The 9,766-nt window shown below is 46.5% G+C and overlaps 1 protein-coding gene across 1 annotated transcript in view; it reads right to left on the minus strand.

Annotated features, from left to right (window-relative positions):
* LOC144106516 (uncharacterized) overlaps window positions 1-9,471 on the minus strand; it is a 36,383-nt gene extending 26,912 nt beyond the window's left edge. The window contains exon 1 of the mRNA XM_077639359.1: window positions 9,248-9,471. The gene's annotated coding sequence lies outside the window, so the exon portion shown is untranslated. The remainder of the gene's footprint in view (window positions 1-9,247) is intronic.
* Between the last annotated feature and the right edge of the window lie 295 nt (window positions 9,472-9,766).

Below are 9,766 nucleotides of genomic sequence, written 5' to 3' on the forward strand. Positions count from 1 at the left end.
TCCGAGTTAGCCATGAGGTGCCACGTGCTGTGTAGTATGATATAGGGTATTTCACTTAATGATATTAAACATATTTAGCAATAAACATCAAACACACACAAGCAAAAAGAAAGGAATAGGATGGCAAATGTCAGCAGATGGGGCATCCGAGCTCTTTACTTTTCCAAGTTCAATGTGTGGAACTAATACCTTTGAGCATTAGCACTTTCAAATGGAGCCAGCAAATTGTTAATTAGAAAAAAAGAATGCATATTTCAAAATTCGCAGGCTGATTAATGAGTGTTTAGTGACAGTTCTTGGATTTTTCCAAGTGTTACATCACTAGTATAGCTAGCACGGTGATGTCATGGTGAGCGAGAGAGAGCCCGGCTACACTGCTGGAACGGGGACATTCACCTGCTCTGCAGCTGTCTCTGCAGACGCCAGCATGGTCGCACTGAAAGGGATGGGGAACGAACTGCCGCATGTAGTCTGCCTCTGCGCCAGGAGACGAGTCATTGCTGCCGTCACTGGTGTGCAGCCAGTTTTAAGTTGAAAGCATTACTAGCCCCACTACAAGACAAGCCGGCGGCATGTGTATGTGCGTGTATTCGCAGATGGCGCAGAAAATTCCAGCGATGGCAAGAAAAAATTGGAGGACGCTTAAGCATCGCCTTTAAGAGTGGAACGCGACAGCGTGTCGCAGCACTGCCAGGAGTCCATGGAACATCATCACCCGTTCGGCGCGACGGCTTGCCCGTTCGCTCTGCTACGCATGGTGAAACGGACACACGGAGCGGCAAACCACGTAGAAGCGCTGCCAGGCGCCTTGGCGAAACGCGCGAGACTCAAGTTGCAGTCGCAGTTCGTCGGCACATCGTTCTCGACATACCGAATGCCATGAACGCCAGTGTAGCTTCTGTGCCGAACGAATGGGCAGCAAGCCACAAGCTTTAAGGTGAATGCGCTATGGATGTGCGCTGCGTTGTTCGCCGCTCACCGCACGATTCCTGCGTGCTTGCAAGGCACCACTGCGCCCGAACAAGACAAGCTGGAGGCGCTGCCGTCGTGCGCTATCTGCTGGGGCAGTGGCGTACATTGCGAAGAGAGATTTTTCACTCACGGCCAACGCCGCCACCACCGGCTTTTCTGCGACACGGGCTCTTAACGCTGTCGCACATTTTCACATGTAGCAATCTGAGCGGCACGCATACATTCCAGTTGTCTTGTATACCACCACTGATTGACCTCAATGTAACGCCACTTTTCCCGACCACATTTGTACCAAAACTGAGAACAACAGTTTGTCGTACAGCATTCTAGGTGGTGGCATACGATTTCTCTTTGCACATATCTTACACGTTCTAGTTGAGTTGGAGGCTAGCTAGTGACAGGGGTTTGAACCGATGACATATGCACCATCAATTATACGCCTTCCCAAGCTTTTCCTCTTCCCTTAAGACACGGTTGCGGTGTCCACAGAGATGTGAGACAGTTACTGCACCATTTCCTTTCTTCAAAATTCAATTTTTGTATTAAAACTAGTGGAGCAACCGTTCATCATACACCATATGTTGTGGGTGCTATCATACGATTTCTCATTCCATATAGCATACATTTCTTAGGTTGGAGGGAAGCTCCCGACAGGTATTCAAACCGAGCGTCTGAGCGTTTTGGATCCGATGATGATGATGAATTTTTATGGCGCAAGGGCAGCTCTGGCCAAAGTGTGCCATGGCACAAGGTAGTTTTCATTTCACAAGGTGGTGTCAAAGACCCGTTTCCCAAGCATTTCGCCCTAAGAAGCCGGCACCAGGCAGGGGAAAGCTTGCACCCATTGTATCACCGGTGGGTACCCGGCGGTGCTGGGAATCGAACCCCGCACCTCCCGCATATGAGGTGGATGCTCAAACCACTAGGCCACCGCTGCAGTGAGTGGTTCGGATCTTTGTAGAATTGGCATTCGGAGGCAGGTATTCATTTCAATTCTCAGTGCGCAACCTGCATCGAGGTTGAATATTCACGATGACACACTAATGCATTGGCCTTCGCAGCAGATAAGCTGCCTTAAGTGCACACTTAAATTTTATGCAGCTCATACTTGTGGAGTCCGAAGCCTATCGCAGTGGTCACTTGCAGAAGTTGCGCCTTGAGATTAGGGTCCACAATGCATTCGCAATGACAGTTGCTTAGGCATCGACGGAAGGGTGAGCTGGTGCAGCCACCGGAAGTAAAAAAAGCCAGGTGGCAACACGATCTGTATTCGCAGGCAGTGCACAGTTCCCGCCAGTTTTCTTTATTTTTTCGAACGGGTCGGAGTGTATGAGGTAAGGGGGGAGAGGTGGAACATCATATTTAAACGCTGATATCTTTGCTGTTAATCAAGCTAGCTCAACAATTATAGGGGGTGATGGAATACCTATTGCTCAACTGCTTTACTTAGCCTTGGTAAACAATTTCCTAGCCCTTTTAAAGCCCAAATTCCTAGGAAGCTCCAGCTAAAAAAGTAAAAGAACTTTAGTGTTTTAATCCTTTATTTGAAACCATGCTAAAACCCTAATTTACTAATTTATCCAAGATGCCTAAGCACATCCAAAATACATTGCCAGGTTTGAGTCTCCGGGACTGAATCCTTAATAAATGCCACATCCTTCAAGGGCAGTTTCAACTACTCAAGTATAAAAAAATATGTCAGGTTAAATATGCTGTATAGCATATACTTTTAAAAACTGAAGATAAACAAAGCAGGCATTTGTTCCCACCACATTTTTCATCTAATCTGAGATAAATGTCACACAAATTCATTCAAATATTCCTTCTTCAAATCAAAGAATGGAACCTTTTTCTGGCTGGCATTGTTGAATGAAGTACTCAGTCATTGTTTCGGGCCTTCTTATGTCATGTTTAAAGTGAGATGTGCAGTTCTCTTCAGATTTCTAGGTGCAGCTGTTTTTTTTATTGCAAGTTAGTGATTGTGATTTCCTGCTGTCCTTCCTAGTATGGCACATAGTCCTTTTAGAAGCCAATTCCAGTCACATACTCAGCAAACCAGCTAATTTAAATCAAAAACACTAAAAAAGCATTGCAACTATGCAAAAAGAAGAACTATGCCCCAAAGATATGCTGGGCATAGGGCCACTATCGAATAAAGTTTTAATTATTTAAAAAGCTGTATTTGTCACCTGCACCGGCCCACTACACTCAAATTTGATCCTTCCAGTAGCTAAGCACCATTTTTGTGTTTATTTATAGCTGTGTGATATAGAGTAGCGAGCGGCGGCAGATTTAGGCAGGCGGTAGGACTGGGCAAGCAGATTAGGGAAGTAGGTTAGAGCTGAGCCCATGAAGGGTTAGTGTGGAACATGTGCCAGCATGCTATTTAGAAAGTTTTTTCTTTTCCTGGGCGTGCAGTTTTTTTGTTTGATTCGAATGAGCTAAAAACATATTGAAGGAGTAGAGCTGCAACCCTCACAGGGCAGCAGGAAAAAATGTGGGTTGGCCAGCGAAGAAACCCGCCGCGGTGGCTCAGTGGTGAGGGCGCTCGGCTACTGATCCGGAGTTCCCGGGTTCGAACCCGACCGCGGCGGCTGCGTTTTTATGGAGGAAAAACGCTAAGGGGCCCGTGTGCTGTGCGATGTCAGTGCACGTTGAAGATCCCCAGGTGGTCGAAATTATTCCGGAGCCCTCCACTACGGCACCTATTTCTTCCTTTCTTCTTTCACTCCCTCCTTTATCCCTTCCCTTATGGCCTGATTCAGGTGTCCACCGACACACGAGACAGATACTGTGCCATTTCCTTTCCCCAAAAACCCCATTATTATTAATAAATTATCAGCTAAGAAAGCAAAGGATGAGAAAAGAGACCTCGTTCAATGCGTGACATGGGATCGCTGGTGTTTCCTAGACAAGAAGGGGTTTGCAAGTGTGACAAAGGCAGAGATGACAAGTTTTGTGTGCAGACTCTGCAAGGTAATCGAAAAACAACTGGCGATTGAGATCGAGATGGTGAATGATGAGCTTAAGGAAGAAAAGAAGAGGCGTGTGGAATTTGGAGCAAGGGTCGAGAGGGAGTGGGGCAGCAGGGTGGATAGACCCTCCAGCAAGGTCTGAGCGAGGAACGCAAGTGAAAGAGGCCAATCTGAGAAGCTGAAAGACTGGAAGTAGAACAAAGGAGGGCAGGAGGACTGGCCGCCATAGCAGACTGGGCAATGTGGAGCTCACTGAAGAGAGAAGACCGCCTGGAGAAGGCAGAGAAAAAAAACAGAGGCGCCGTGTTGGTAGAGGGGACCCAGGGGTCAACACCAAGATCAGGGCGCAGGCAGAGAAACGAAGGACAGCAGTAGGAAGGTCTGGGTAGTGGGAAGCTCAGGTGTCTCCCGGATGAAACAAGCACTACTAAGAACAGTGCAATACAATGAGCAGGTGCAGGCCGAGAGCATTCCTGGAGGGTGTTTTAGAGAGGTTGCAGAAAGGGCAAAGGAGAGAACCTCGTGGTCATCCACGCAGGGTCAACGACATGCACAGTCCCAGAGGTCAGGGCCCATACATTGAGGACCAGGCCATGAGGGCCAACACAGTAATAAAGGAGGTGGGAAAATCCCTCAAGTGCGATGTGATAGATGTCACCTGGGTGATGTACAGAAACAGGAACTCCCTCCCTTTCTCCCCGGATGGCATCCATTACACCAAGCCAGCAGGATGGCAGGTTGAAAAGAGGATGGCCTGAGAGCACTGGTATTTTTACAGGCACGTAGGGTACCCCTGCAGGCCAAGGAGGGGCAGGATAAAGGCACGGCAAAAGAAAGGGAAGCAATCTCTAAATGTTGGGTTCACAAACATGCAAGGAGAAAGAAATAGAATTAAATGGGAGGGAGTACAATAACAACTACACATTGAAAATTCTGTAGTATATGGGGATGCCGAAACTCACCCGAGAGACATGGAAGAACACCCACACATTGCAGACTACACTTGGGTAGGGTATAATAGAAAAGGGAAAGACTAAAGGAGGAGGCCTAGCAGCATTAGTAAAGGGGCAAGACTGGGAAAGGATGAGAAGGAACTGCAGGGCGCATCTACGGCTACAGGGAATAGTGTTGAGTGCATATTCAGACAATGAGGTGATGGTAACAGGGAAAGGGGAAACCACAAAACCAGCTAAAATTAAACGTGAATTAAGACAGGGCTGTCCACTATCACCCCTACTTTTCATGATATACATGAGTCAAATGGAAACGAGGTTAAAAGAGAGCAAGGTAGGAGTTGAAGAAAGTTATATGCGGGAAGGCCAGAAAGTAAATCAATTGCTAGCCGGACTGATGTATCTGGACAACGTTGTACTGCTAGCAGACAAGTGGGACAGGTTGCAGGAACTAGTTAAGACCTGTGGAGGGGAGTTAGGACTTCAATTCAGCACAAAGAAGCCTGGGATAATGGTATATAATGATGAGAGGAGAGACCCGCTAGAAATACAAGACACTACAATTGGCCACGTAAAGAATTGTAAATATCTAGGCATATGGCTAAATGAAGGAAAAAAATTAAAGGAAAAAAAGAACAGGACGAAAGATTCTGAATGACAAAGGGAAAAGGAATACAGACATTATGAAGCACAGAGCACTATGAAACTATGATAGGTATGAGGCTGTTAGAGGTTTATGGAAAGGAATTATGGTACCAGGCCTCACATTCAGAAATGCATGAAATCAGAAATGCAATCAAGCCTAGAACTCAAAGAAGTGTAGGCAGGTTAGCAATGGGTGCACATAGGAACACTCCAAATGAGAAAGTCCTAGGAGACATGAGATGGGCGTCATTCGAAGTTCGAGGGGCAGTCGGCAAACTAGAGGAAACAAGGTGGGCATAAAAGGCGTACAAGTATCTCTACTTGAAAAGTATTAACACAAAATGCACCAACAGAACCAGAAAGCTAAGATGAAGTACCCAGAGGTGAAGAATGGGGCTCAGCAAAATACTAGTGTGGAAACGGAGGTCAAGGAGACAAAGAGAGATATGGAAGGAAAGAATGCAAGGAAAATCAGCACAAGATATATATATAGGTCACAAAAACAGGACCGAGAAAAAAGAGTGTTTTATAACTCACAAAGCAGTTCATTGCTGCTCAAAGCTAGGAGAGGGGTTTGAGAATGAAAATGTAGAGGTCCAAATTTGAAGAAGTGGACATATTATGCGCTGCCTGTAGAAGTGAAACAGACCACAGAGCACTTGATTTTGAGTTGCACAGAACTTCGTCCCGCCCTCCCCGAGGGAACAGATATGGCGCTGGGTTTGCTGGGGAGGGTGAACGAGTGGACAAGAAAAGTGTGGCTTTAACAAAGGGGAGGTTAGAAGATTGGTGGAGGAAGTAAAGGAAGAGGTGATTTTGGAGAGGAAAAGATAGTCAAAATAGATGTTTTAAAAAAGAAATAAAGAGAAAAACAGTTACACTAAAGGAGGAAATCATAGGCTAGGTGGCGCAAGCTACTGTCTGATACAAAGGGTAAAGCCACTGTCGTCCATCCATGGGCGCACACAACAGGCCAGCGAGCAATATGGCGACATCCAGGCAGCCCTTATTGGAAAGGTGCATACATGGAGGGGGCATAGCAAGGAATAAAGGGGATAATAGTCAATATGGCGCTCGAACATGAGCTGTCTATCAGACTGAATGAGGAACACATTTGACCATTCACCTGCCTTGCCTTCCAGTATAAAAAAAAAGCCACTGGAACCAATGGACATTCCAATTGGATTTTCTAATTGGTTCTAACTGGACTTTCCAACTGGGACCAATTGGTTCCAGTTGTGTTTTTAGCCAGCCGACAAATTGGACCCAAAAGGACCAACCGATCGGACCCATGAAGCCAAGCAATTAATGCACACAGAAAATATTCACAGAGTATAACTCACAATTACGTTTCGCAAAATACGCAGTCTGAAATATATTTCTACGACTTGACATATTAATAAGCAAAAGGAATACTGAATTGTGAGGACTGCAGGGAGACACTGGTGCCAATCAACATTTTTACTGTGGAACTGAAATTATCATACTTTAATAAAAATGAAGGCCAACCGACGTGCATGCATCACACACGAGAAACACTACACATTACACATTCCGACTAGTAGCATATATTAGCTCAATATACACATCCAGAGAACACACTTCTGCTCCAACTTATACACCCCACTTATGAGGCTCTCATGCTGGGGCTTGTGGCACTTGCCCATTGAGTGCAGCTATTTAATTGATCGCAATAGTGGTGGAGACCAATACAATTTAGTAGATTAAGCTGCTGATAGCTCTCATTATAAGAACCAGATTAGTTCTGCCTTATTGTCAAATATGCTAACATTCATATGAATGCACTGGGCGCAGCTCGGCAGACCAATTGGAATCACAGTTGGTCCAATGGGATTTGGACTATCCAACTGGAACACCATTCCAATTGGAACCAGTTGGGAACTGAACTGCTCCAACTGGAACCATTTGGAACCAGTTGGAAATCCAATTGGTCCCTACGGTTTTTTTGACTGGGGATTAACCATCAGCAGATTCAAACCATAGATTTAAAATTGTCGACAAAATTAAATGACCCCCTACGGTTGCGAGATAATTCTTGCAAGCACTTAAAAAGCAGAAGACAACATGCAAGTTTTCCAAAACAAACAATCTATGCATAAAGCTAGTTAAAACCTGCACCAAGGCTAAGCATGGGTTTCTTCTGCACTCTTGGCAGCACGTACATGTACCCGTGCAAATGCGTTTTTCGAAATAAAATGACCGTTCGAATGAAGTCAATATTTATTAATTCTGTCCGCACATATAAATGTGCCCCCGCCTTCTTTCCAGGAGAGCTTTTGAAAACCGCGGATACACACCAAAAAGACCAGCATCAAGTGCTGGTGTTAATAAAGATGTGGCACTAGCTGAGGTGAGCAGAATGTTGGGCTTGTTGGATATGCAAACTGAAAAAATTTGCGCAGAAACACGGACTAAGCAGAAAAAAGGACAAGCCTTGTTTGTTCTTGTTTGGAAGCGAAAAGCTTCACCCTAGGTAAAGCAGTCGTCGCGTAGGCCGGAGAATGACCTTGAACGACCTTCAGCCCAACCATGTATATCCATTCCTTACGGCGCCGTTCGGGTGTCCACCGATATATGTGAGACAGTTACTGCGTAATTGCCTCTCCTAAAAACCAATTTTCAATTTTCTTCGAATGCAAATGGAGATGCGCATAACTGGCCCCCTGGGACCGTGGACACCCCAGTCGCGTCTTAACCTACGTGGTACGTGGCGGTAGTGACAGATGTGCGCTGCATGCGTTGGCATTCAAAACGTTGTAGCCCTGCAAGACCTCGGAATCGGAACCAAAACAAATTACCACAAGAGGCTCCTTCTGGAATCCTGGCATATATCCGAACCACCCCGAACAATATCAACCGCACAATAGGAAACCTGCCCCCAGTATATGCCCAGGGACTTCACTCTTCAACGCAAGAAAAAAAGTCGCCATTCAGCACCTCCCTGCAGTGCGCCAGCGTGACTAACAGCCTAAACCCCCCTCCCCCACGCATTTCGCGACACAGCTGTCGTTCTTTTCACCCCCCCCCCCCCTCCCCTCCATACTTAAAAGACGCTAGCTACTGCCCTCAGTCACCCTTGATGAAGGAGCCGAGTCGGCTTCGAAACGTTGGGTTAAAGTTAAAATTTTGGTTGGAGATGTGCAGTTTATTATAAGCAGAAACGCGGCACTGAAGCTATAGACCGTCGGCGTTTATTGTGTTCATTGACGTTGACAGCGTTCTAGACTTCGATGATTCTGCGCAAAGGAACGCGCATAACTGGCTCCCTGGGTCAGTGGACGCCTCAATCGCGCTTAGATGTACTACGCACATACGGTGCACGTGGCGAGAGACATGCGGGCTGCATGCATTAGCGCTGACAACGTTGTGGCAGACACACGGCACAGCAGCAATAGGCCGCAGCGTTCAATTGGGTAACCAACCTCTCGCAATCAACCATTAATTTAACTGCCACGTGCCAGGGTGGTAGGGTGGGCGCGCTGCCTATCCAGTGTGCGGAACGCACTCAACCTTACAGACACCAAGTCGCGTCTAGTTGCCAGATACACGACAGCTTTCGCTCTCTAACCAGGTTTAGAAGCAGTTGAACCGCAGCTAATCTTTTCTCGGCTTAGTCCTCGCGTTTCTGCGCAAATGTTTTCAGTAGGCACTAGCTGAAAATGACAATAAAAGGTCAATCACCTTTTCGATGGCGACTGTCTTCGGCAGTGACAGGTGGCGAAAGCTGGCTATGCAACTTGCTACAGTCCTGTGAAAAAAGAGACCGGGCCCAGGGGCGTACGACCAGCGCTTCGCGTTGTTCTTTGTCTTGCTGTGCAGGACCGAAAAAGAGACGCCCGCACGAGCGCAGTTCAGCAAGCAAAGTGGCGAACAGCCAGCAGAACCAATCAAATCGCAGCGGGAGAATTTTTTTTTTTTTTCAGGGCCCACTCACGTGTTTATGCCGTGACGTCACATCGACATCACTGACACGTAGAGCACCCTAGCATAATAACCCAGGCGCCTTTCCCCTCTTACGATGCCTTTCCGCCTTTTTTCCCCTTTTTCTTTGCCCTGTATTTTGCGTTTCGCTTTCGTAAAATTCCCGCAAGTCACGAGAAATGAAGCGTTCTATTCAATAAAACCACGTTAATCATTCGGGCAAGTTGACATTTTGAATGTGCCTCCAAGAGTTTGCTCCCTCTCTCGACCACGGAGGAA

Source organism: Amblyomma americanum, chromosome 10 (assembly GCF_052857255.1).
Source record: "Amblyomma americanum isolate KBUSLIRL-KWMA chromosome 10, ASM5285725v1, whole genome shotgun sequence".
In the NCBI taxonomy this organism is placed as follows: Eukaryota; Metazoa; Arthropoda; class Arachnida; order Ixodida; family Ixodidae; genus Amblyomma; species Amblyomma americanum.